Source organism: Corvus kubaryi, unplaced genomic scaffold (assembly GCF_017639235.1).
Source record: "Corvus kubaryi isolate FWS band 111438036 unplaced genomic scaffold, C.kubaryi_AGA036_p1.0 65196, whole genome shotgun sequence".
Classification (NCBI taxonomy): domain Eukaryota; kingdom Metazoa; phylum Chordata; class Aves; order Passeriformes; family Corvidae; genus Corvus; species Corvus kubaryi.
In genome coordinates, this window is record NW_024581829.1 from 56,205 (window position 1) to 81,403 (window position 25,199).

Consider the following 25,199-nt stretch of genomic DNA (forward strand, 5'->3'; position numbering starts at 1 on the left):
GTGTCTGCTTTGGGAATGCTGTGTGTAACCAGGGAGGGAAGTCTAAGCTGGGAAGAGAGAAAAACCAATTGATCAGAGAGGGTTTGTGCTCACTGCTGGTTTGTGGAACTGAGACTTTGCATGGGCTTATTTCCTGTTGGCTTTGCAACTGCTTCTGTGAAGATCAGCGTGCAATTGAGACAAGATGCAACCAAAAAACTGGCACCGTGATACCCCTTTGTATTGGTTCTGCACGGCCTGGTTTTCGGTAGCAGGGGGGACACAGAGGTGGTTCCTGTGAGGAGCTCCTGGAAGCTTCCACCATGTCCAGCAGAGCCAGTCTCTGATGGCTCTGAAAGATGGACATGCTGCCGGCCAAAACTGGGCCAAGGAGGGAGGTTGGAAATGCCTCTGTGATGACATATTTAAGAAGAAAATCGAAACAAAGTCACACAGTTTTGCTTCTAGTCAGAGAAGACGAGGAGGTGAGAACATGTGTGTGTGTCCCTTCAAGGACAGCCTGTATCAGACATGTTCAGAACGTAGTGATGTCTGGAATCAGTGAAGCCTCTAGTCTGTTTCTCTTCTGAACTTCTGGTAGCTTTCCCCTGCTCCACCCAACTGCTCATCTGTATTGAAATTTCATGAATGACTGCTTTTCATTCGGTGAAATTAGTAAAGTCTAAATTATGGATGATTCAAGGCCTTGAGAGGGATTCGAATTCTGAGAAGTTAGTCTGTTTGATTTATCCCGTTTCCTCACTCCCAAAAGAAAAGGAAGGAGGGAGAATTTTGTCTTTTGGTTTGTTTTCTTCTGATGGTAAAAATACTACATTTGAAGGGTTCTTTAGTTGACTGGATTTCAGAGCAGCCAGAGAAATCCAAGGGTGTAGTGTGCTTGTGTGAAGGTGTCTGACAGTGTGATGGTTCAAAGTGGTGACTGGGACTAGAACTAGACTGAGCTCCCCATTATCTGGGTATCTGTTTGTTTGTGCCCCTTCTGTTTTCCCTTAGAGTGATCTTAGTGTACTGTGTCTTATTTGGCTGCTTTTGCCACAAAGGAAATGAATTTAGAGGAATCCACACTGGATTTTTTCCTCACCTTGCTTCATCATTCTGGAAAGTTTTTGAGTAGTGGTTACCTGCTTTTTGCTGTAGCTGTGCAGTGCTAAGTCATGCTTTGGTTTATATCTTGGTCTCATTACACAAGCTATTTAAAAATAAATAAACATTGCAATTTCCTTATCCTAGGGCTTTTAGTGGGTTTTCTAAATGTAAAAGCATCTGCCTGTGCATGCATACAGTGGGCTTCAACAAGTGTCTTAAATCCTAGTGTACAGTTTTATGGGTATTTCTGCCGGGAGAGGAGTGGTGAGTTCTTTACAATGTTCAAAGGCTGCAATGCATTTGTGTTACAGGAGTAACTGTTGAGGAGACACCAGAACAGTCCTGCTTGTACCCCACAGTGCTGGACTGATGAGCTCAGCTGATTAATTGTTTAAATAGAGAGTCAGGATGAGTAATGCCTAGAGAATCTTAGACATGTTCTTCTTTAAACTCAGCCACAGAGAGAGATCCTGCTTTGTGTATCCTATTATGGTATGAACAGTACCTTTTAGTTGGACTAAAAGTTCTCCACTAGGCAGTCTGAGTTTTGTTGTTGCTGATTATTTGATTTTTCTTGTCCTTATTCCAGTGAAAAAAGGAGTCATGAATATTCTTTTTGAGTATTGAGAGATAGGAAGCCTATTCCTGCCTTCTCTCCTTTCTACAGATAATTCATAATTTCTGTCCAACCCAAAGAAAATGAAAAATTGAAGAAGAAAGAATAATAATATCCTTATCTGTCTGAAAATCTTACATACCAAACCGGAATGAGTGATTCTGATTGCTGTCCTATCTCATAATAGTCATTATGATTTCTGTCTGTGGATTTGTCTCTGTGGTTTTCATAAATAATTGAGATGTGGTAGACTGCAAGATATAGCTGCAGCACTGATGGGGTTGAAATAGGAAGGTGCAGCAGTTGGTGGTTTGAGAACTTACCTTCTCACCTCTGAGGAAATAAACACATTTTGAGACAAGTTTTTTTTTTTTTAAACTAATGAGCCTCTTCAAGATAACATTGTGCAGGTTTGCATTTAATAAGAATTTTATTAACGCAGGGTTCAAAGGGGCATTTTCTGATTGCCTATTCAGTGAGAAAGGTGGCAGCTGAATCCCTGTATTCTTTTAATAGACTTTCTTCTGATCAGGATTTTTCCAAGGTGAATAAATAGATTAACTCGATGATTAATAGACTGAATTTCTCCCTTGTCTGAAATTCAGCCCCATCATAATTTTTAAAGTAATTCTATTTTTCTCACTGAAACACTTTTAATATGCAGAGAGTAAGTTAGCAGCATGGAACTAGGTGATAGGATTATTTTTTGAAGGTGTTTTCTGTGCTGTTGTAGCATACGCTGCAATCCTCGCTTGGGTGCTTTTGTTCACTCTTCCATCTTGCAGTTACTTTTGTTCCACTTGAGCCACCCTGTGTGATCCTCTTTCCTTGAATGGAAGGTGCTGCTTCTCCCAGGGCTGCTTTTGGGGCTGTAAAGGAGAGATGGGATTTGGGAGGAGCACTCAGAGCATTGCATGGATGCGTGTAAAATAGTTGTGCTTGGTGCCAGTCTATGCAGGAGCACTCTGAAGGAACATTTGCAATTTTACTTAGGCCAAATTGGGCTGTGCTTGTTTGCTGTAGGACACTTGGCCCTGACACTAGAGCTCCTGATAAATTACCAGCACTCACAGCACTGCACTTATTGAAAACCTTGACAGACGACAAGGCTTAATTCAGATATTTCTTAGAAAGTGGGTGGCTGCAAGCAGTCCACATCATACCTTCAGCATGGTTCCACCACAATGAAAGGAATTTAGCATCTGTTTAAGGGGAGAGAAGACCAAAATGCTGGTGACCTAGTTATGTTGCAATGGCTTTTTTGCAGGATGTGTGAAAGTGGACCTGCTGACAGAGAAATGCATCTGTTCTTGTGGCGTAGGTGGTGACCTATGGATTACAGTCAGCTGAGACTGTGTACAAAATATGTTTACATCTGTACACACACACTTCCTTCGTTCTCTCTCTGTACAGACATAGTGGACATACAAACACATTTCTTGCCAATATGAGTGAGATTGAAAATGGGAGAGCAAGCTTAAAGCTTCTTTATGAAAAGAAATGATCAAGAAAATCGATGGGCATATATATTAAAAGATGGATGTCTGTGTGCACATTGTAGGTATATGCACTTACATAATGTGAATATCCATATAGGGATGTCTGTGCATATATAAATACATACATAATACATATACAGACATACCCACATATATACACTTAAATTATATATATTTATTTACACGTAGAACACACACAAATATGTTTCCTTTGACAATGGGTTTATTAAAGCCATAATCTCCCAGCCGAAAATACCAAGCACCTGCTTGTTTGCAGCTTCTCCCAGATGAACCACAAGGGTTGGCTAAGGACGCTCAGGTGTTGCTCCTTCCAGCAGTACTGTTGCACTGGATGAGTCCCCTGGGACTGTGGGACCATGTGGAACTGCTCAGGGCCAGCCAGTGCAGAGCAGCAGAGGGTGCTCAGGCATGCAGATTACAACCCACAATGATCTGGAGTTCATTCCCTGCAATTCTTAAAACCACCTGTGAGGACTACACTGATGGAATAACAACTCCATTGAATTGTTCACTGAGGTGTGTTTAATGGTAATGACCTCTGACATGCTGTCACTGCTAATCAGCCTGACTGAGCTCAGATCACAGGATAGTACAAGACAGTCAACAATTATTTTTTTTAATAAGAAAAAACCCAACAAAGCTCGAAGAGAAACCCAGAGTTGTGTATTATTGGTACTTTTAAATCATAACACAAGCTTAGTAAGATTATGGATCAATTCTTACTAAAATGATGTAAGGAAGCTTCTGAGGTTTATGCATCCAAGCTATTTGAAGAATTAGTTCATTGCAGTTTTCAGGTGGTAGCCTGAAAAAATTCTGATGCTGAAAAATGAATAGCAGATTTTAGATGAGGATTCTGGCTTTGTTCTGGTTCTTTTTTAGTGGTCTGTGGTCGCTCCTCACTGAAGTAGCAAAACTAGCAGACCCTTCTTGTCATTTCATGTGTTTCTTGTTGCATGGTTTTCTGATTGCACAGGGACTGTGGCACAGCAGAACAGTTCCTGGAATGCCACAGTGGTTATAAGAGAGTTATAGTGGTTAGTCAGAGTTCACCTGCTACCACTGCTTGTTTTTCACTCGACCTTGCAGTATCGTGGTAGGGAAGCTTCCTTTGCTAGGTGGAACAGATCTTGATGTGAACAGATCCTGGCATTAGCTGGCACCTGAACAGAGGAAGCAAGTGGTGGAAAGGGAAAGACCTTATGACCAGCAACATATTAACAGAAGAATCAAAAGGGAAGGAAAGAAGCATTCCTATCTTGGGTTGCAATGTTTCATCTTTTCTCAGCAGTCTTTATACATGTTTCAATTATTTTTATTAATGTTTAAGGCTTTCATCTAGTCTTGTAACTTCAGCGCTTCGTTTCTTGTACATTATCTGATTTCTTCTCGAGGCAGCAGTGTTAGTTTTCAGTTTTTGCTTTTATTTACTAGCTGATTCATCTTGGTGTATTTGTTTTACAGAGCCATAGCCAATTTTGTTCTGCTATAATTTTCTTTCATTCTTTCTCATTCATGCAATGTCTTAATTAAATGTTGTCTCTGCCACTGGCCCAAATCCAGAGAGCAAATCTGTTGGTTGAGTGGCATTGTATGGACCAGTTCCACAAACACAGCAGCATGGTTCAGCAAGTCAGGTACAATCCCAGGTCACCTTCCTTCTTTCTGCTATTTACTTCCATTTCGGTCATGGCTGCCTGGGAAGGGACTCTGACAATGTCAAGCCTGTTTTCTCTTTAATCAACTTTTATTTTCAGTAGGTTTTTGGAAGGATTGATTTCTTTTTTTTATTTTTTTCGTGATGACTTACAGTTTCTGGAGCTGACGCTGATTTTAGGCGAAGATGTTTGTATTACAGAGAATGCCTCTGTCTGAGATACCATAGCCATGGCTTGCTTTCTTCAGTGCACTTGGATGTCATTCTGCAGAGATCACTTTTGCTCTAAAATTTCATCCTCAAAGTAAACAAGGCTTTTTGGATTGGGGTGGGGAGGATCTTGAGGTGATGTATTCCTAGGATGGCAGCCTCACTTAACTGGCTTTCTTAGCTTTTTTCCAAAGTCTGCAATTGTATCGGCTGCTTTCATCCTCTTTCCTCATGTCTCAAAGGCAACAGGCTGGCCTTCAAGAGGGGACTGGGAGCAGGATCCACTTCTGTACTTCAGCTGCTCTGTAAAGTTTGCTGTGGAGGTGAGGCCTCTGTACAAGGGAGGATTGTTTGCTGGGTGGAAAGGACACTCCTCTGCAGAACAGCTACTGCTTGGCGGCCTCTTCCAGAGTTCAGCCGGTCTCTTAATTCACGTGATTCTCATAAGGTGAACATCTCAAAGCAGTTTGCCCACTTGTGAGCTTTTGTCCTCGTGGACATTTTATTGGAAGCATTTCTTCCTTGAAATCTTAAAGTTTTGGAAAGGTAGGCAAGATCTGTAGGCTACTTAGCAGTTTGCTGAGAAGTGTTGCCTCCATTACTGACGTATTAGAACCCAGATTTCATTTGCTCTTTGTCAAATGCAACTGCTCTGTGAATAGGGAATTCCTGTCTTCAGATCTCTGCTGGACTCATGGGTGCAGATTGTAGGCTTACAAGGTGGAATTATAAAAATTGCTAGCAGATTAACTTTTTTTGAAAGCTGTGTGTGTAGCCTTGGGAGTGTAATGTTGGCAAATAATTTCAGCTTTCGTGCTGATGAATTTGGGGTGCGAAGCTTTGGGAAAACAGTAGAGAGAAGTCAGAGACTCCTCAATGCAATTGTGGTCTCCTATTTGATTTATGTAATTGACTGCACTGCCTGGTCTGAAGAAGTGTGGCACCAGGCAAGAAATTGTTTTTTGTTTTGCTTGCCAAATACCTTTCTCTGTAGAAACATAAAAGTAGTGGAGAATATGTGTTAGCATGGGGAGTACTTCTGGTTTATTTCAGAAGTAGATATAATATTTATTGGTCAAAAGTTGTTTTTCTGTCTCATTTGCAGATATTTGGGTCTTGAATCCCAGTGCTGGACACAGGCAAGTTATGTCTGAGCTCAGTAATGCATTAAAGCATGTACTACACACCTAGGATGCAGACTTGTAAACATCTTGGGTTTTTTTTGTTGAAGCTCAAAATCCAGAAAGCTCTGCTGTTTCTCACTCTGAATTGTTGTGTTGTTTCCTCCTGTTTATGGGAACAATCTTAATTATTTCTCTGGCACTGTGGCTGGCATGAGTTCAGTTCCTAATTGATAGATTTCAACCTTACAGTCAATGTCTTTGTTGGTAGCTCTGTTGCAGCCAGGAAGCAACCAGATTCTCTTGGCCCCAAGAACTGGCTCTACTGGAACATGATTGAAACACAGTTTGAAACAGCTGCTTATAGCTTGTCGAAACTTCGTCCATGCTGGTTTTATTCTTTGGGTAAATAAAAGGGACTCTGATCTCTGCTGGTCTCAAATCTAGCTTTCAAGATTTGCTTTAGTGGAGAAAGAACATTAAGCAACTTTCTTCATAACCCAAACAATGTAAAAATTATTGTGAGCTTAAATAACGTATTTTTCCCTTGGAAAGTGATGTTGTATAATGCTGTTTTGCTCTTTCTGTTTAAAAGAAATCTGTTGCTCACAGCAGCAGCCAGAATTATTATTCCCTCTGAAAGTCTGGGCTGTGGGATGTGTACTTAAGAAAAAACCTTTCAAAAGCCAGTAACGTGTATTTCTTATTATCTTACACTAGTGGGGGGCCTAAAATTTGGGTTTGCTCTAGGAATGTAAATGCCCTGTTCTCTTAATTTTTCCTTTAGGACTAAACTGACAAAGTACCCACTCATTAAGTACATCTGCTCAGTAAGGTAATGAAGTACCTACCTTATCTTGAACTGAAAGCAAGGATAATACATTGTTAGCATGACTGTGGAACTACAGTCTTTTTTTTCTGGTGCCCTCCAGATTGCACCAGTATCTGGAACTCAGTTCCCAGGGAGCTGTGAGAGGAAGACATCTTGTTTGTAAGACTTTGTTCATTAAAAGAAATACTCATTCTAGCTTTTGAAGTGTTGGGGTTTTTAGGAGCTCTAGCCATGAAGGCAGAGAAGGTTGTATCACCCTACCAGCACAGGGGCTAACTTTGCAACTCCCAGTAAATGCAAGTTGGCTAAGGTGAAAGTAAAATGCAGCTTTGAGGGGACGGGAAAAACAGCTTGAGTGAGTGTGATTCCCCCTCCCTCTTCCAAAATGTGAAATCTATGTGCTCTAATATCTGTGAGTCCAGATTGAAACACTAAGATACATCAGAGTTTCTGGTGGCCTGAAATAAATCGACTGCTTGGGAATTCCAGAATGCTTTTCTTACTACTCTGTGTAGTCTTGATTTTTTTTTTTTTTCCTAACCTTTGCAGCTACAAGAAAATTCAGAAAATGATGGGATAAGGCTTGAGCAGTAGCAATTTCTCCCTTGGCTCTGAGGTCAGACCTCTCTTGCCCATTTCAAGGGATGCTGACTGAAGGTTCAGCAGTCAGAAATGCCAGTGTGCTTGGCTGCTTCTCAGCAATCAAAGCCAAGCAGGTTAAGGTAACAGCGATCTCATGAAGAATTCATCTGTGTTGGGTACCAGATTCTGATATCTCATCCTGGTAAGGGTTTACTTAAGGGATGTTCCTCTGGCAAAACTGCCCCAAGTGTGCTTCCTCACCCTGTGCTGTGCTCACTCGGAGCAGGTGTAAATTGACAGGGTTCCTGCCTTCTCCTGCTCTCTTCAGGGAGCAGCCTGCATCGTGCAGCTGCAGGTAAAGGAGGAGACTGGGGACTTGACCCAGGGTAAAACTCTCTAGGCAGGACAAAAAAGAACAGAACAATGTGTTTTAACGTGTTCTGTTCTCAAGGCTTCGTTGCATACACATATGTGACTGATTGTGTCAGCCTGTAGAGGGTGGGGGAACAAACAGCTCAGTGTTTGGGACAAGCAGACAGTCTCTCTTAGCAGCAATGACCTGTTAAACTAGTTGTAAGCTGGAATGCTACCAAATGTTTTTACAGTTATGTCCAGAGTCATCAGAGGTCACTGGTGTGACTCTTTGCAGGGGTCTAGACTCATGTTCTCTTGCCTGTGCTGGTACAGTGCAGGGTGGTTTTTGCAAACTGTTCTTGCTGTTAACATCAGCATGATCGTTGCCTAAAGCTTTGCTTTAAGTACTGGGCTTGAGACAACAGTACTATGAGCCCAAAAAATGAGAACTTTGGTATTACTTGGCTGGGAGTCTGAAGTAGGAGATCACTGCCACATTGAAGGCACCTCACTGCCATGGAGTCCTGTTTGATAGGATATAAAAGCATGGTCTCAAATGTGTCTTATTTTCAGGGTGACCAGAAATGGAATGACCTTAAAAGTTCCCTGGCAATCCTTTTTCCTGACTTTGCTAGAAAACTTTCAAAGCCTAAAGCTTTTTCACGTTGCTGCTTTAGTGATTAATTAGGTCATCACTTTGTGTGTTAATTACAGTGACATTTTTCTTCTCGTTAGCTGGATTATGGAAAGTTTTCGAGTCTGTGTGGGATGGGAAGTAATGCAACCTTTGTGGCCAAGGGAAGGATGATTTCAAACTTTAGAACACTGAATTTCAATGATGGCTTTGGGTACTGTAAAAAAAAATGCTGCAATCCACTATACAAAATGTGGCTCGTAAGTGCTTTGAGGGCAGGATAAATGCCTTTTATTCTAAACAAACGTGTTATGTTGCACACATTTTGGGTGAGGAATTTTAAACTGGAGCCTTCTTCTGGAAGGTTGTGTATTGTGTTAATTAACGTAAAGCTCTTGCTGCTGACAGAGGGGTGTGAATATGATATACTTCATATAATGTCCTTCATGGTGTGTCTGGAAAGACTTTACAGAGAGGTCGTTAAGCAAGGCAGTGTACATGAACAGTGACAAATTGCTTTTACTTACAGTTTTTTCTAATTATTTAATGTCCTCCTCATAATTTTGCAACACTGTTGGCTTTGAAGTCTGAGCTTGACATTAAATTTTTATGAATATTTGAGATGAGCTTGTCTGAGGCAGATGTTCCCTTGTAAACTTAGAAAGCAATAGGTGTGCCATACATTGTTCTTAATTCCTTAGTTTGAAAGCTGTGGTTGCTTTGAGGTTAAGCCCACGTGTGATATGTTGGGCCTTGCTGAAGGAGCAGAGTGTGCCATTCTCACTGGGTTGCACCTATTTTTCTTCCTTGTTTGGTGACTTTTACTCTTAGCATGAGCTAATGTCAGAAATAAAGAGTCACAGAACGAAATTGTTCAGGATCTGAGATTTGACTGGGAAATAAAATAAGTCAGATTGCTGTAAGGGAGGCTCTCCTCAATATGTGTGATCCAATAGTGGACCAGATAGCTCAGTGCAATCTCCATCCTTGGGAGTTTTTCATATCTTGCCTGAGTATAGCTGTGAGTTAACTGGCCCAGTGCTGAGTACAGAGTTGGACCATGGAACCTCCCAAGGTCCTTTTTAACCTGACCCATTTGATTTTAGAGAGCAGTCTCTACACTGCATGGTCAAATGGTAAAAGAAGCAAGAAAGCTTGTTTTCATGGAGTGTGTTGTGCTATGTGTTAACTCTGGGCCTGTCTGCTGGATGTGCAGAGTAGAGCACTTACTTAAATCAGTAGGTGCTTGGCATCTATTTTCTTTCCCTGAAAGACCAGTAAAGGGTAAAAACTAGAGAGCTGGCTGTATGTGTTGCTGCAGATGCCCAGTATTGTCTGCTGTCTGTGATCTTACCATCAAATTGGATACTGCCGATGAGATCCAAATATGCAGCTCAGTCATTTGTGAGGAGAAACTGTTCTCAGTGTGATTAATGCTGTGGTTGATGACGGGCACAGAAAGCACTGCTTTGAATAATGCCCATAATGGCATATTCCCCTGTGTATGTGTTTAAAGGAAGAGTCTATGGTTATATGAGATTGAGGGCATTTAAGAGGCAGCTAATGACAAGTGAAAATTATAGCTAGGGTAGATTAATTGTTAAATGAATTGTGCCTGCCCTTGCTGTCATTTTAATGTGGTATTGGTCTAAGTATGATGTTATGTAGCAGGAAGGCATCAGGAAACAATACCATGAACTTAAGTTCAGGTCAGAGGAGTTTAAAGGCATAGCCATTGGGAGTTTTTCTCTAGTTTAGACATCTTTTTGGAGTGTGGGGTTTTCTTCTTCCCCTCTGGATACTCAAGGGACTCAAGGAGCCCTCTGGGACTACAAAAATCTTTGGTTTGATTAATTTTGGTTTAATAAAGTTTTTTTTCCCCATGCTTTTTTTGACTGTGGAGTAAAGCAGTATTTTCTCATGAGTTTAATATAAGCTTTGCATTAACTGTTTCCGGAATGAGATGATACTAACTGAACTTGGTCTGGAGCATAGCTCAGGGATTTTTTTTCTTATTTTTTAAAATTGTACTCTATCTCCAGGACTACATATTTAACTTTGATTTGTCATGGGGCTGCTTTATATTCATGCCTTCAGTCTGAGTGGAGCATAAGGGAAATTAAGCTGGAAGAGGACTGAAAGCAGCCAGGCCTAAGTCTCATCCTGTCATTGCTGTGAAGAAGTCTGTCCTTTGAATTGATTTGGAGTGATAGTGGGGCAGGAAGGCACTGGCAGAAGCTGTATGTCTCTTGCAAGCTTTTGTTTACACATGGCCAATAGCCTCATTTGAGTGAATTTTATGTGCTTTCTAGATGAAATGTTATCACATACGCTTCGGTAAAATTTAGTGGTCCTATCAAGACTTAACTGTACTAAGGGATTCTTAGGGCCCTTTTCTCTGTCTGCTCATGCTTTTTTATTTTTAAAGTATTTGCTGTATTTGGAGGGGAATCAGTTCAGGCCAAGGGCACTTAGAGGATGTGAGATTTGATTGCTTTCAGCTTGCTAATCTTCATGATTCAAACTGATCTTCTGCACTCAGGCAGAAGAAAAATAATGCCATCTACACAGGAAGATAGACTTTCTGTTAAGTATTTTCCTTTCCTAGGAAGAGAGGAGGCCTTCAAATTCATCTTATAGAAAGATAAACTTGTATGGGGACAGGTGCAGACAAGCATCAGGAATCATGATTTCCTTCTGAAGGACACTTGGCTCATGCTTTGCCCAATCCAGCAAAAAGAAAACTAGTGGATACTGCTAATGTAGTGGAAAACAAAGGTGATGTAGAACAGCTCCTGAAGCTGAAGGGTAGTTTGTAATGGGAACAAATGGATAGGGACGGAGTATCATGAATAAATAAAAGTTGGAAGTGGAAGGTTTTCTAAAATTAAAAGCACTGAGAGTCTGGGACACTCCTGTAATCAGTTAGAATGATGCAATCTAAACAGGGAAGGATTATTTTGAAGCTGAGAGTCTGAGAGAATGGGGAGAGCCAGAATCACAGACTTGCACCAGGAGGAGCCCAGGTGAAAGATGCCTGCTGAGGTTCTCAATGAGCAGTGAAGGTGGGGATATTTTGTTGGTTTGGATTTTTTTTTTTTTAATTCCCCCTCCCCCATCAGTAGTGTTATCTGCTCCAGGGCATTACAGAGATGGATCAGATCATGTTGGTCCATGGCTTAAGATGTGATTCATATAGTGTGGTAAATACCATTGTAGGGTTTTCTATGGTATAAGGCTTGTAAAAACTTGTAGTTGCTATATTATATGTAGGTTATTTGCTTCCTGCATCAGTGATTGAGAACCTGTTAGTGTTAATAGGGTAGCCACTATAGAAAGACTGATGCCACTCCCTCCTGTCAGTCAGGGATCACTTTTCCACTGAAGGAAGACAGTAAATGTCTTCGGTAAAATTCAGGGGCTGGCTAACAAATTGCAGTTTAGAATACATTACAGATGATGAATGTGATCTCCTTAAAGGGAAATCTGTTCGTTTGACTTAGTGCTCTTACGATTAATTGCTTGCCAGCTTAAATTGCTCCATAAAATGCATGCTACTTTATTCGATCTCTTCATGATGAGATTAGCTAGGCCATGCTGGTTCTCTGTATGTTAATTACATTGGTACTTTCTTTTTCAATTTAATTATTAAATTGTTTAGCACAGCGTGCTTTCTCCTAGCCTCAAGAAAGTTGTCTATATTTTTCTTTTGACCACTATTTTGTAATCATACTGCCCTTTTTCCAGAAATATTCTGGGTTCCTTTATAGAAGTATCACACACTGTGGAGGATACATCCTGAGTTTTTTCTGTGTTTTCTTTGGTGTGTTGCTGAAACACAGAAATGGTGCTAATCTTGCACAGATTCATTATGTGACAGTCTAGGATGAGGAATGTCTGAACTGAAGCTGTGGAGGCAAATTTCCAGAGTTGCTACACAAACGGGAATTTATTCAGATAAAGTAAGCTTTCTGCTTCTGTTGAGAAGTGTAAAGCTCACTGAGTGGCCAGGATGTTTGCTTTTTATCTCACCTGGAAAATCAGTATTATAGCAGTTCAGTATTCTCTGTGTTGTTGATGAAGGACCAGGTATGCTTTACTTGTTCTTGGAGGACTTCTCTGTACGCAGTGACCATACCCAGGGCACATTTTTTCCTGAAAACCTGGAAAATGGAAACACAAGAAGGTGAACAGCACTAGGATTGTGGTGACAGCCTACAACTACTGAAGGAGGCCAGCAGAAAAAAAATTAAGGAAAATTTAAGAAAAAATGAATTTAAGTTCTCATTACCAGACTTGCCCCAGCCTTCATGCTCCCTTCTTCAGTCAGGGACCTGACTACATGTGCAACTACTCCCCACATGCACACACAAAATAACCCCCTGTTCTTTTGCAGTGCTATGACTGGGACTTGCACATAACCTAATGTTCCCATAGCAGCATTACAGAGGCTCTGTTGAAAAACTGTTGGTTTTATTTTTTAATTTTTAATTTTTTATTCTATTATACCACTCTAGATAAAATATGTAATATGCATCAACTAAACTGTTAGTTGTGTTGTTTAAAATCATTCACATCTCTGTGTCTGAAATGGAGCTTCTCTCTTGCCCAGCTATAATAACTTTTTTTAAAAAATTGCTTCTCAATTTAACCCTTCTCGCTCAGAAAATTGTGTATTATCTTCTATTAGAATTGATTCCCAAAGGCAAGGCAAATTTTTGTGTTTATTAACCTAGCCTTTCATTTCCCATGTATCCAGAGCTTAGAAAATTCAAAAGGGTGTCGGAGGACTAGGAAGGTTTCAGAAAGGGGCATCAAGAATGACTGAAGGCATGGAACCAGATGTGTTATGAAGAACATTTGTATACATGACAAGTCTTCAGGCTGGAAGAGAATATATAAAAGAGTTAGTAAAAATTACCAAATGTCAGAGAGAAGGTGAAGGGGAGCTGTAAGAAGAGGGTGCATCAGAAGATCAGATAAACTCAAAATAAAGAGATATTGCTTCATGCAATACTTAGTTAAGCTGTGAAATGTCTAAAAGGTTATGTGAATTTAAAGCAATGATTCTACAAATTAATGGAACAGAATTTAATCATGGGTTACTGGATCATACAGATGTCACCTCTGCTTCACATATCATCTTGAAGTGTATGTGGCTGGAAGTAAGGGTTCTTTCTGGGACAGTACCTTTTTGATTTTTCTGCTCTTATACTGTTGCCTGAGCTCCAAATTCTAGACAGTTTTGAAGTAGGGACACAGAGACCTTTGCTACCTCAGTATGGCAATTTTAAATGTCTACATAAATTTTACCTGTCAGCATTTTCTCAGGAATAAGTTGCTTGCTTCAAAGCTTTTAGCCAAGGGTAAATCAACATGTCAGCATCCCTGTCCCACTGCTTTCAGGATGGAGGCGTTGCAGGTTACTAACAGTCACACATCTGGTCATATACATGGTTTGTTAAATCTGTCACTGCTTTCAAGATGAGAAGGCTGAATTCCCATGTTAGGTGTCCATAAGGGTTCATTGTTAGGTGAAGGAGTCTCTTACCTACTCTTTGACTCCCACTCTCATTGTGTGCAGACAGGAGGCCTACAGGCCTTTTTTGTGGCTTTCTGGTGTTACTTGTGTGTGCACCCGAAATACTGTCTGTGGTAATTTAGAGGAGGGATGTCTAAGGAGGAATATGAGCTGGTCTCCTGTTTCTCAGCCTTTTGCTCTTTTCTGGGAGTGGCAGAGAAGTGTGTGATTTTCTGGAGCATTGGTGAAGAGTAGAATGATTAATCATGGAAGGTTTTTCTTCCCTTGTGATTTTCCTTTAGGGTTTCAGTCATCTTCACTGTTCATTTTTTCTCCAGAAAGAGCTCATGGACAGCTGTTAGGATCATGTACTCATAAATCTCATGAAAGTAAAACCCGTGCCAGCTGAGCAAGACATGATTTTATGTAAGACTAACAGGATTTTTTGTATTTTTTTTCTTCCATGCTAACCCCAACCCAAATATAAAAGTCGTCTAATTTCAGTAGCCTCTTGTTTGTCAGCTAAAAAAGGCTGAGTTGATGGAGCCTTTTGATACTTCTTTGATTAAAAAAATTTAAAGGCCCTGTGGTTTTTTTATTTGGTTAAGGGGACAAATCCTTTTACTGCATCTGTAGAGAAAGGAGTTGAACGGGAATATGAGCAGGGTTTTTTCTGTTGCAGGTTACTGTTCTAAAGGAAATTCATGTTGGCTAATTTATCATTCGTTCCTCTTTCCTTCTGGCTGCTGTAGATCCCAATGCACTGGTCTATAAATAGATGTATAAAAGGTTCTTTTGCTGACATCTCTGAAGACAACTTTTGATTTCGCTAAATCCAAAGAAAAAAAAAACCTATCGTGAATTCTCAGTGCACAGGTTAGATGAGTTAGGAAAAGAAGGGGATCAGGGTAATCTAACCGCTGCTGTAAGTGCCTCAAATAATGATCTGTTCTTTGTAATGCGTGTTTATCTATGAAAACCAGCCAAGATGAATTAAAGGAGCATCTGAAAACAGGCACAAGTAGAGCCACATATCTTAATATTGGCTCAGGTGTGGACTACCTGCATATGGAGGTGGGGAGGATCTTTCTCTTACTGAGGGACTACGACTGTGGCTCCAGCTGGTTCTCCTGCCCAGCGCTGGTCACACAGGCCAGTTCTACATCCCTACCTGTGCTCCCTACAACAAGCACCAACACAGCGGAGGCTAAGAAGAGTCTCCTTTGGAGCACAGTGCTGACCTGACTGAGTGCCAGGCTGAATTTGCCTCCCAGCTGTTTCTTCCCCAGTCCATGGTACTTCTGACAGGGAAAGCCATCTGTGTTACAGCCTTTTTATCTTAGCTTGTGGAGGCAAATGAAACACAGCTATCCTGATGTTTGCAGACTAATGTTGTGAAGCAGTTCAAGCTGCCTACTGCGTACAAACCTAGTCCTGACTGTTTAGACTCTGAACAATGCAGGTACAGTTCTGGGAAGGCTGGGTGCTGAAGATGTCTCTAATTCCTGACTTTCTAAACAAACCTTTCCTTCTCTGTAACCAGTTACTCAGCTGAGTTTGCTTGGTTTGGAATGATGCTGCTGTGGAACCCTACTAAGGCCCCATCTGCTAAGAGCTTGTATTGATTTGTGTCTTAGTTTATAAAAGCCTTCAATTCACCTGTGTAAATGCCATAAATAATGCATATGTACTAGATGAAATGTGCTGTGGGAACATCCCAGAAATCATTTTGGTCTGGTTTGAACAGAGCTAATCTAATCATGGTTAGGAGTTTCTCAGTAGCTGTGAAGCAGAAAGTGTATTGTCTTCTTCTAGCTTAATGTATTAGTCAGTACACAGGGGCAGGAAGATAGGTATTTGAAAGTGGTAATCAACTTTAATGAAAACAAGAGTTTCTAATGTTAAAATATTACAAAACTTCAGATGAAACTATTTGTAGATTATATATGTACACACATAGTGGAAGTGTAGTCAAGTCCAGTCCTGTGCCTGTGATTTATCTGCATAATCCTCACATTTGTATGCCTCTTTGTCACCAGGGCTGCAGTGCTTCAGAGGCTATATGTATATTTACTAAATAAATCATTTTGCCCACTCATAGCAAACAGCCACTTTGTGCCAGCAACATTGCAGAATGCATTTTAGTATATAGGGGACATTGATGAATAATTTGTCCTTTGAAAATTCCATGGGCTTTAGGGCACCAAAATGTATTTCAGGTTGGACTAGGTCCAGATGTGTATGAGAACTCCTTGGCAGTCTTGTAGAAAGCATATGGGAGTTTTAGAGGTGACCTCTTTTTAGAAATTTAATTGGATTTTTGTTCTATTCCATTATGTGTAAAGAAAGCAAAAAGGTAAAGGGATGTGGTATTTGTTAGATTGTTCAGTTAGGAATATCCATATCAAGGCAGATTTTTCTTCACAGTGGTCTGTGGTCATGGCATCTTGAGTTCTCTGCATTAGAGAGATCAGCTGATGGAAAGTGGTTCCTGTAGAGGAAAGAGAACGTATTTGTATGCTCATAAATTTATTCTAATCAATGTTTCCCTGGCAGTTACCACAATTACAAGATGAAGAATGTGTCTATGTGCTATTGGCATTGTTAATTCAGAGGAAACATGGATGCAGCCCATTGTCAGAGCTGAGACTTGTCTTCCTGTCACTTTTCTGCACTTGATAGCCCCAGAACTGCTGCAGACAACAGCGATACGACAAGTCCAGAACTCAATAATTCTGCTTCGAATTGTTTACTGTCAAGAGCTTTGTGTTGGCTAAAGCAGACAAACTATACAAACAGTTGTCCATTGGCAAAGAGATTTTAGGAATTTGGGGTCATATGTCAGCATTCATTACTGAAAGGACCTCCAGGAACTTAGAGAGCCTAGAGGAACTTAAAGAGCTCTTGCATGTCAGCGCAGGGCAAGATTTCAGAGCTCCTTGAGATTGATGCTGGTGAGACTTGGCTTGATGTTGATTCTCCAGGTATTATTTGCTGACAATTATAGCTCATCTGCTCAACTAGAGAACTCATGACAGTAGAGAGAAGAAGTATTTTAAGAGCCTTTGTGTGTCAGTTTTATAGCAGAGATTACTGAGGGTCTATGGACATGTGGAACTCATCGTGTTTCCTTTGGAGCTCCAGTGGGCATCAGTGACAATGCTGGAGATTCTAAGAGTGAGTGATGTGACAAAGTGCTTGTTGTGGAGCATCCCTAGAAGACAAGAATGTTGAGGGTGCCCTTCTTAGGTGATGAACATAAAAATAGTCGTACATGGTAAGTTTTTCAGTGATCAGAAGGGACATAAGAATTTCTGATGAATGTTGCAAGTTACTGGAAGACTGACTGAAGGTTAAATCATGAAGTAAATGAAACGTGTGATCTGAATTGCTTTTTAACCTGTCAGGCAGTGCAGTTCTTGAAAAGCAAGTACCAGTTTGCAAAAAGGGGCTGTATCTTGAAAAGCAGTGTTTCAAGAAGCATTGACTGACAGCTTTACTCTAGGTCTCTTGTGAAATGTTCAGCTAAAAAGGTTTATTTAACCCTGGAAATATTAACAAGAGACAGAAAGTGATTTTATGATGGTATATATTTTGCAATTTTTTCCAGTGTCTGTTTCAAAAAAGGGTATTGTGTAGGTTCTGGGTGTGGGTTCGGCAATCACGATGGGCGCCAGACTGTAGGTACTTTGGGGTGGGTGGGACGGATGGGGATGAGAGATCTCTGAAGTCAGATCTTGGAACGCGTGGTTTATTGCAAAGGGCGTGGGTATAGGGGCACTGCTCAGAGCTGCAGCTGGCAGCTCTGAGCAGGCCCAAGAGAGCAAGAGAGTAAGCGGGTAAGAGAGAGAGAGAGCGAAAGGAATGAGAGTGAAGAAGAAGTAATGAGAATAGAATGGAATGGTGAAGTCCTGGTTACAATACAATAAATCATCTTCTGTACTGAATATTCTAATTGTCACTAACCAATCTAATACAAGATACAAATCCTATAGCATTTACATACAGCCTATAAGAGTTCTTATATTACCATAGAGTGTTACATCTTAACTTCTAAAACTACTCTTTGGACCCCTTCTGCTGAGCTAGTAGGGTCTGCTCTGACCCTTGGACCTGCCTGCAAGCAGAGGGTATTGTTCAATCAAGAGGGGATAACCTTCAGTCGGCCATACCATTGTTTTCCAGTTGTTCAGTAACTAAGACTTGGTAATTCAAAGGTGGCTTTCATTTCAATGTCGCTTATAGTTTTCATATTCCTAAAATCTTTTGTCAGGCAATCGCATTTATAAGGCTTTCCTGTTTCATCTTCCCCAACATATTGAAAATTGGAGAAAGGACAGAGAAGCCTCAGTTATGAGAGACTAGTGAGAATGCTTTGAAGATTTCAGTATCATAATCTCTTTAAAACAAAACCTGTGGTATGCTCTTTAGAGTGTTCAAGCATCTTTGACGAGATAAAGTACCAAAACAGAAAATGAATGTAAGGCTAGCCATGGAAACCAAATTGCAGCTGCAAATCACATACCCATTTCTTAATAGGTGATTAACCACTGTAGTAAATGACTGAAAGGATAGGTTTTCTTCTCCTGTTCCTATCCCAATAGAATACCTTGATAAGAGGTGCTCTAGCTATCTACTGACATGAGAGTAATGCTGTAAGGGTAATATTGAAAAATGTGATATACAGAAGTTCAGATAAGCTGATCTACTAACTTGCAGTGCCATGAATCAGGTAGATTGGATCAAAGATACCGTTTTGCCTTTAAAACCTAACAAATTCACTCTGGATGCTTGTGTTTCGGCTTTATCTTTGCAATGAGAGATTTCTCCTCCAGTACATCCGTCACAGGCATACTGAAATTTATCCATGGAGCAATTAAACAGAAGGGCAGCCCTGAGAATTATTTTGAGACATTTTTGCTCTTAAGACCACAAGACAGAGGTAAGATTCAAGGAGATGTCAGTAGGCCACAAGCTTTTCATTTTTCTGCAGTTTGCAGTCACCATGATGGCTGTGCTGAGAGAGTAGGGGCCAGGATGGAGGACTTGTGCTGCAAGGAAGTGTGGAGAAATTATTCACTAGCTTAACCTTCAAGCAAAAATATTACACCTGTAATTTAAATTTTCAGCAGTACATGTTTCAGTTTTTTTAGGGGAGTGGGGATTTTTCCCATTGTGTTTCAGAATGGAAAGAGTTTTTGTACTCAGTTGTAGTAGCAAAAGAAAGCTAGAGTGCTTCAGAGAGGCCTTAAAAAATAAGATTTCACTGAATGAGTTTTGCTCCGTTTTCCATGTTTAGTCTTGGAATTAATGGACAGGAGTAGTAATCATGCTAGGAATTGTCCTCAAACCCAAAGAAAGGTAAAAGTGTGCTGATTATTTCAGCAAAGTCTCTCTTTTTTAAAAAGTGCATACATATAGAGTAAGCTTAAGTGCTGGTGTTCTTGAACACTGTGATCTTGGGGATGCCAAGACACCCCTTGGCACAAGAGGACTGTTTATCAACTCTGGGGGGTCTTTAGCCTTGCACCTGGGAGAGGCCCCCTGTATCCGTGTATCCAGACACTCTGTGATTGGAACATGACAGTTCCAATTCTGGCAGTCCTATAGCAATGCTTTGTGTGCAAAGGTAGGGCAGGAGCTGAATCTTAACGATGCCCACCACCAGGAGAAAGGAAACTGTGCTGAACTGTGCCGTGGTGAATTGTGGTGAATCCCAGCTCCTGCCAGAGCTGGAAAAGAACTTGACCTTTAGCAGCTGTCTAAAACTGCAGTTTTCCTGGAATGGTTAAAAGTGATGGTGTGATTTATGATATGTTAAAAACCATTAAAGGAAACAGGAAAAGCAGTCAATACTTCATGCAGATCTATTGCTGGGTCATGAAGAGCTGCTCTGAGGGAGGGTGTAAAAAAGCCCTGGACAACCTGTTTTGGAGCTTTTAGTAGCTGCCCCAGCACGTAACTGCAGAGAATCTGCAAGGGCTGCAGGTCTGTCCTTGCTCTTTTCATGCCACCTCCTGATTCTGCCTGCTGAATAATGGCAGAGGGGTTTTGGGGCACCAAATCAAACACTCAGGTTTGCCATTGGTATTCAGGAGGTTAAGCACTCTGTTTACTCCTGCTCTCCTGTGCCATTTGCATTGAGGCAAGAGGTTCTTTGTTTCTCTGCCAGACTCCCTGTTTATCACTATGCAGAATGAAACCTTAGAAGTTGCCTGAATATTAATTTTTCAGGCTTTCTGAGAACTGTGGAAAGTAAAGGTTGGGGAAAATATATGGGCTTCTATTAAGGCAGAATGATGAACATGCTGAGCAGTGAACAGGCATTCCAGCCTGTAATACACCCCAAACTTGGGCCTGCTACCAGCACCTCTGGCCTCCTGCCAGGACCCTGGCAGCAACTTGTACAGAGCAGTTGTACATCTCCTCTGAATGCAGGGATGTTGTGTCTGAAGGCTTAGAGATCCATAGATCTTGAGATGAGCATCCTGCTCCATGGCAAGAGGAGTCCTGCTAGAAAGGCAGGCAAACCCTTAGTCCTTGGTAGGTCTGTTTTGTGTATATGTGCAGTGTGCAAGGAAATATTCCATGCTGGAGCCAGTGGGTTTATTTTAGAGATTGCTTGGAAAGAACTTGGATGTAATCATTTTCCGGTGTACATTTGAAATCAAAACACTTCTCAATATTTGGCAATTCATATTTTGAGATAGCACTTCCTTTTTAAAAATAGCTGCATGCTTTCAACATGCAGGTTTGTCACTTTTATCCCAAACCTTGTATTTCAAAATTGAACTGAAATCTTGAATTTTGTCCAAAGTTTTGAATCAACTCAAGAACAAATATGGGGAGGGGAAAACAAAGCTTCTGAATTTTGTTCCTTTCTTGTTGAATTATTATGCGGCTTGTCTGTGAATCCAAATACAGTTCTGCCCTTTAGATAGCATTCATGGTTTTGTTCTATTTGTTTGGGTTTATATTTTTTTTTGCTTTCCACATTTAATTTCTTTTCTAGAAAGAGGTTTATGCAGTTTTAGCTTTCTCAAATAATGAGCATGCTGCCAAGCCTTGGCTCTTGCAAACTGCTAAGTGCTGTTGCCCATTAGCATCAAATGCCACAGCCCATATCACTTTGCTCAGTTGCTCAGCAAACACATGCTGGCTGTTGTATTGGGTTTGTGTGGCATGGGTTTGGTAGTGGTGGGCTACAGGGGTGGCTTCTGTGAGAATCTGCCAGAAGCTTCCCCTGTGTCCCATGAAGCCAGTGCCAGCTGGCTCCAAGGTGGATCCGCTACTGGCCAAGGCTAAGCCCATCAGTGACAGTGGTAGTTCTTCTGAGATAATTAAGAAGGGAAAAAGTTGCTGCACAACACCAGCAGCACCTGGAGAGAGGAACAACTCAGACACCCAGGTCAGTGAAGAAGGAGAGGGAGGAGGTGTTCCAGGTGCCAGAGCTGGGATTCCTCTGCAGCCTGTGGTGAAGACCATGGTGAGGCAGCTGTGCTCCTGCAGTTTATGGAGGTCCGTGGTGGTACAGAGGTCCACGTGCAGTTTGTGGAGGATCCCTTACTGGAGCAGGTGGAAGCCCAAGGGAGGCTATGACCCCATGGGAAGCGCTCTCTGGAGCAGACTACTGGAAGGACCTGTGGCACCATGGAGAGAGGAGCTCATGCTGGAGCAGGCTTGTTGGCAGGAACTGTGATCCTGCAGAAGGGACCCATCCTGGAGCTGTCTGTTCCTGAAGGACTGCAGCCTGTGAAGGGACCCACATCGGTGCGGTGTGTGAAGAACTGCAGCCTGTGGGAAGGACTCATGTTGGAGAAGTTCCCAGAGAACTGTCGCCCATTGGATGGACCCACACTGGATCAGGGGAAGAGTGTGAGGAGTCTCATTACCTTCTCTGATTTGGTTGGCAATTAATTAAACTAACTTCCCCAAGCTGAGTCTGTTTTGCCAATGTTGGTAACTGGTAAGTAATCTCTCCCTGTCCTTATATCAACCCCTAATCTTTTCATTATATATTCTCTCTCCTGTTCAGCTGAGAAGGGGAAAAACAGAGTGGCTTTAGTGGGCATCTGACATCCAGCCAGGGCTAACCCACTCTGGCTGTTAATGCAGCAGTTAATCACTTTGGTACTGAATGGGTTCTGTAATGATCTGACCTGTTATTTAAAATAATAATCAAAGTTCTCTAGTGACTTGCATGATTTAATTCCTTTAGGAGTCTTGCAACAGATGAGAAAATTTTGCCATGCAAGCTGTTACATTACCTGGAGAGCTGCTGGCAAAGAATGGTTTTAAAATACAGTCAGGAAAAGGATGTCGTAAAGAAGAGCAGTGTGGGTGAAGGGAAAACAGGGTTTGGTAGGTGAACAGTGAGCAGTCTGATTGCTTTCTGTTGCTCTAACACGTTTTTTGCTGCAAGTTTGACTAGAGTTTTTGGAGCAAGATTTTTACAGGATTTTACCCGGCAGTAAATGCTGTATCAGTCAGGCTAGAGCAGTGTTGGATCTGGGTTAAGTTGTCAGAAATTTCTAAGTGTGTGCCTATCAATAGTAAGTAATTATGCATATGCTCAGGAGGAATGCTAGCCAAGGGAAAGAAGGCATGCAAATTTTTTTCCTCTCTGAATGTGGTGGAATCTGCAGTATCATAAAAGCATGCAGTAATCACTGATGGTTTAAAACTTTGTAATAGTGACCTGTATATGTGCTGAATGCCTTTATTTAAAGATATGTGCTGAATGCCTTTATTTAAAGATATGTGTGTTCCTCCATGTTTTCTAAAATGCTTAAATTGGGCAGCTTTCCCTTCATGGTGTATGACAGCACTCCTATCAAACGTTTCTAGTGCTGGGCTGATTTTGCTAATGCTGGTTCACAAGCAACATCAGGAAAAAGATTCTGGCCCTTTGCCTGCAGACAGAGGAGTGGTTAGGTGGGACAGGAGTAGGAATCAGCCTGCTGCAGTGGGTGGACCACCAGAGAAGTGTTGCCTTCAGTCTTTGAATGGAAGAGCTAAAAGGAACTGAAGAAAAATCAGATAGCTGACAAGTAGTCAACACTGCATTTTTGACAATGTGAAATGACAAGTCAGGATTTCAACAGCCTTTTTTAGTGCTCAGATTTTGTTGTTCACTAGAGCAGTTCTGAATCAAATAGAACTTAGAGAAATGAATGCAACCAAGTGTGGTGACTTCCTTTTTCGTATTAATTAATTCTCAAATAACTGCAACACATGTGGCTTTTTTCATCAAGTTTGCTTTTTTTTTCCCTTGCATTTTCACTTGATTATGGATAACTTTTGTGTGTCGCCAGTTGTGGTTGCTGAATTGGGAGGTTGTGTGGTCTTCCCCAACTGCCCTGAGTGTCTACAAACCTTTTCAGCAACAACTGAATACATGGATGCTTTGTGTTTCAAAAAGAAAAAGAAAGGAGGGGATAGAACACAGACTGTGTTGCACAACTCAGGAGGTTAGCCCAAGGTCTGGAATGTTGAATTAGATCTGTTGGTGTAAGAATTGTGCAGTTTAAGCTTCACAAAGAAACTGGCTTGAGCTATCCAAAGCTACTGCCCTGGTTAGAACTAATGTACCTCTGTGGTGTGTAGTTGTGTATTAGCAATTAAAAGGAAGAAGCAGAGGCAAACCTTTAACTCTCCTTCCATAGAGAAAAGGGCTCCTTCCTTACATCTTGCAGATCCTCTGCCACCTGTGTTATGTCACATGTAACTGATTAAAAATCATGTGGCCTGTTTTTGCATTATGGTTTTGTAAGAGCGTTGAAAAACGCTTAAATTCCAAAGCACGAAAGACATATCAGTAGCAGAACACTGTAGGAGTTGGGCTTTTTGTTTGACTTGATGGATGGGAAAACATGAGCATTTAACTTTGAAATGTTTGGTGTGCTGCTGTTTCTAAGATTGGAGAACCATACTTAACTTTTGAAATAGAAAATGCACTTCACTGGCCTTGCTTTCGCTAACATCCATACAAAGAACAGAGCAGAAAAAACCATATGTCTAAATTACAAACCCAAAGCTTTGAGGGAGGGGTGAACATGTGGAGGTATGTCAGGGAGGATGGTGGGTGATTTGAAAAGAAATAAATGCCTCTTCTGTGACATGGGTAAGTCTGTTCTCAGAGATCTGCACTTCTGTGGCATGTTCAGCTGAATGGGTTTTGTCAACATCTGCCTGAAATTTGTTGCAGGATAAGGATGTGTAAAATGAAAGCAAAACCTGGAAAACCTAGCACCATTGAAGTGATTCTGGAAACTCTTGGTGAGGCACATGATAGAAAAAATAGTTGCCCCTTGTCCTCTGGGCTGTGATGAGTTGACCCCCAATCCTCCTTTTGTCCGGTGAACTGGGAGTGTGTGGGCACGGGCAAGTTTATCTCTGGCATTTTGCTCTGCAGTCAGAACGGATTTACTGCATGCTTGCTGTCAGTAGCTCAGTCGATAACTTGATCAATAAATCACTTGCTTCTGATCATCACCTCTTAGTGAGAGTAGAGATCTCACAAATACCTACACTACTGAGATGTGTGGATATTGGGATGGAGGGAGCTTGGCTTTCAGGGAGATGGGTCAGGTTAAGGCAATTAAATGGGGAAGATGATTTCGTACTCATACATGAGTATGAAATACAGGAAGGGAGGTAAGATGAAGATCTCCACTGGTCCTTAAACCAGGCATCCTGTCTCAGAAAAAAACAGAATCTTAATCAACTGCAGGTCCTCCAGCCTTTCAGACATGAAATAAATACCAGAAAAAGAATACCATTCATTCAGCTGTAATGCTGTTTGGCTCTAGCTTTCCTTAGCATTGAAAACCAACTTCACCTTGTCCCAGGTGACATCTTTACTGAGGATGTCATATTCACTTGGGCTGTGTCTGGGGATGTCAACAGAATCTATGCTTCAGTCTTGGTCCTGGATTTTTGAATTCCACTAGGCATTTTTCAACGAATGTGGTTCTCATTTGCACCTGTCTGACAAGAAAACATTGTGAGGTTTGCAGCATCTTGTATTTTCAGAGGTCTGGACTGTAAATAATGGGTTTTGGTTG

General features: G+C 41.2%; 1 protein-coding gene across 1 annotated transcript in view; it reads left to right on the forward strand.

Annotated features, from left to right (window-relative positions):
* Window positions 1–25,199, forward strand: part of LOC121673102 (armadillo-like helical domain-containing protein 3) — a 124,425-nt gene that overhangs the window by 55,947 nt on the left and 43,279 nt on the right. The window lies entirely within an intron of this gene.